This window comes from Budorcas taxicolor, chromosome 7 (genome assembly GCF_023091745.1).
Source record: "Budorcas taxicolor isolate Tak-1 chromosome 7, Takin1.1, whole genome shotgun sequence".
Taxonomy (NCBI): Eukaryota; Metazoa; Chordata; class Mammalia; order Artiodactyla; family Bovidae; genus Budorcas; species Budorcas taxicolor.
This window is the reverse complement of record NC_068916.1, coordinates 63,169,060-63,171,699: the sequence shown is the minus strand read 5'-3', so window position 1 is coordinate 63,171,699 and position 2,640 is coordinate 63,169,060. Positions and strand designations below refer to the sequence as shown.

At 43.4% G+C, this 2,640-nt stretch overlaps 1 non-coding gene across 1 annotated transcript; it reads left to right on the top strand.

Annotated features, from left to right (window-relative positions):
* The first annotated feature begins 248 nt into the window (after nucleotides 1-248).
* Nucleotides 249-320, top strand: TRNAS-GGA (transfer RNA serine (anticodon GGA)). Its single transcript has one exon. It is a non-coding gene; the product is annotated as a tRNA-Ser (tRNA).
* The last annotated feature ends 2,320 nt before the right edge of the window (nucleotides 321-2,640 follow it).

Genomic DNA, 2,640 nt, shown 5'->3' with positions numbered 1-2,640 from the left:
AATAAAAATAGAAATAACTTCGCAAGATCAGTGTATAAGTTAAATGATATCACTCATGTGTGATGATTAATTTTATATGTCAGCATGAGTGGGCAATGGTGGTGCTTGGGGTGATACACTATCTGATAAGCCCAGATAGTTTATCAAATGTTATTCTGGGTATATATTTTAGAATGTTTTTGGATGACATTAACAATTGAATCAATGGACTGAGTAAAGCAGATTGCCCTCCCTAATGTAGCTAGGCTTCCCTGGTGGCTCAAAGGTTAAAGCATCTGCCTGGAATGCGGGAGACCCAGGTTCGATCCCTGGGTAGGGAAGATCCCCTGGAGAAGGAAACGGCAACCCACTCCAGTACTCTTGCCTGGAGAATCCCATGGAGGGAGGAGCCTGGTAGGTAGGCTACAGTCCATGGGGTCGCAAAGAGTCGGACACGACTGAGTAACTTCACTCAATGTGGGTGGGACTTATCTGATCAGCTGAAAGCCTCATCCTTCAGAAGACTGACACTCCTCCAAATAAGAGGGAATTCTTATCGTAAAAAAAAAAAAAAAAAACCTTATGTATATTTGTTGTTGATTCTGTTTCTCTAGAGAATCCTAACTAGTACAATACATAAAGCATTTAGCACAATGTCAGATTCATAGTGAGCAAGTGATGAAAGTATAGCTATTATTATAAATAGCAGACTATACTGGGCAATGAAGAAGGCAACTACTGAGATGACTCAAGCATTTGCCTTCAGGAAACTCACAGATTAATAGGAAAGACAGAGTGTGCATACTACTAAAGATTATACTCTTGCTTAAAATCTTTCAACGGCAATTTATAAGCTACAGGATGAAATGGTCAACTTCTGAGAAAGGATTACAAACCCCTTCATTATCTAGTCCTGGCAACACCTTTGCTCGCCCTCTATATTGAAGTGGTCTCTTCCCATCACACACTGAATTCCCTCTTGCTCCCTCTGCCTCTGATGATGCATCCTCTCTGTACTCCTGAAGAACTATTCATCTGTCAAACTGCATCTCATTTCACATTAGCTGTTCCTCTCTATAGGTTCCCTTTAGCAATATTCCTTCTGCTTTAAAGCATACTCTACAACACACCACCACTGTGAGTTTGCAGATCCTGTAGAGGTCCCAGCATGAGTCTGAATCACAGCCATCTAGGATGCCGACATATTGAAGAATTCCCGAAGAGCAACCTGAGGACACAGGTTAGTGTAAAGAGCCCAGTACTCTCTCGGGAGAGCCTAACCTCACAGAAGATGGAGTCTGACACACCTGCTTGGCCCATGAAAAAAGTCTCGAGCCTGGACAGGGGGGTGCTTGTAAGTAAGTAAATATCAGAAACTGGTGCTCATCTTGTTTCTCTTTTGGTAGAAATATTAATTTCATTTTTACTTTCTCAGCCCAGACTTCACTCTTTTAACTTCCTAGAACATAGGACAGAATAAATTTGTATGGCCAATTCAGCCCATGAAAAGTTTAAATTTATTTTCTCGAAACTAGGGTGTGGATGGTTACCCCAGTAGTTGCTGCTGCTGCTGCTAAGTCACTTCAGTTGTGTCCGACTCTGTGCGACCCCATAGACGGCAGCCCACCAGGCTCCCCCGTCCCTGGGATTCTCCAGGCAAGAACATTGGAGTGGGTTGCCATTTCCTTCTCCATGCATGAAAGTGAAAAGTGGAAGTGAAGTCTCTCAGTCGTGTGGATCCATTCACTTTGTAAACCAAAAAAAAAAAAAAAAAAACCAACAACAACAACAACCCTGCAGCCTGGATGTATTTAATGTAATATGAAAAAATTTCCATCTAAAATGAAACTGGAGGATATAGAATGGAGACTCTTACTCTCCTGCCCTCAGAAGAATGGAATTTAACCGAGTGATTGATTTTCCACAAATGCTTGATTCACAGAAGATGAACATTTATCTCCTGACTAATATCTCTTTCTATCATCAGGTCAGCGAACTTCCTGCCTGAACTCTAGCTGGACTTCAACCTCTTTTCACTCCTTGCCCATAAACACAGCTCATCCCAAACCCTCAACAGACTCACTTATAGCTTACTAGTCCATGTGTTTCCCAAATGGCAACCCCTCTACTATTTCCAAATAACCTCGATTCCTGTAATCTGAGCTTGTCTCAGTTTACCCCTTATTGAAGTTGACACTGGGCCTTCCCTCATTGCTCAATTGGTTAAAAAAAAAAAAAAATCCACCTGCAATGCAGGATACCCCGGTTCAATTCCTGGGTCGGGAAGATCTGCTAGAGAAGGGGTAGGCTACCCACTCCAGTATCCTTGAGCTCCCCTTGCGACTCAGCTGGTAAAGAATCCACCTGCAATGCGGGAGACCTGGGTTCATTCCATGGACTGTGTAGTCCATGGGGTCACAAAGTTTCAGACACGACTGAGCGCCTTTCACTTTCACGTTGACACTAACATGTAGGCAAGGATGCAGAACATAACACAATAAGAGGAGCATCCTTTCCGTCAGTAAAGCAAAACAATGTGCCCCACTTTGGGGATGTAGCAGAAGCCACGCCTGATGCTTTGCTGTCCCCAGTCTCTTCCCACAGCTTCCTAACCCCCATGGCTGAGGCTGTTCGGTCCACTCTGTAGGTTCAGACACACTC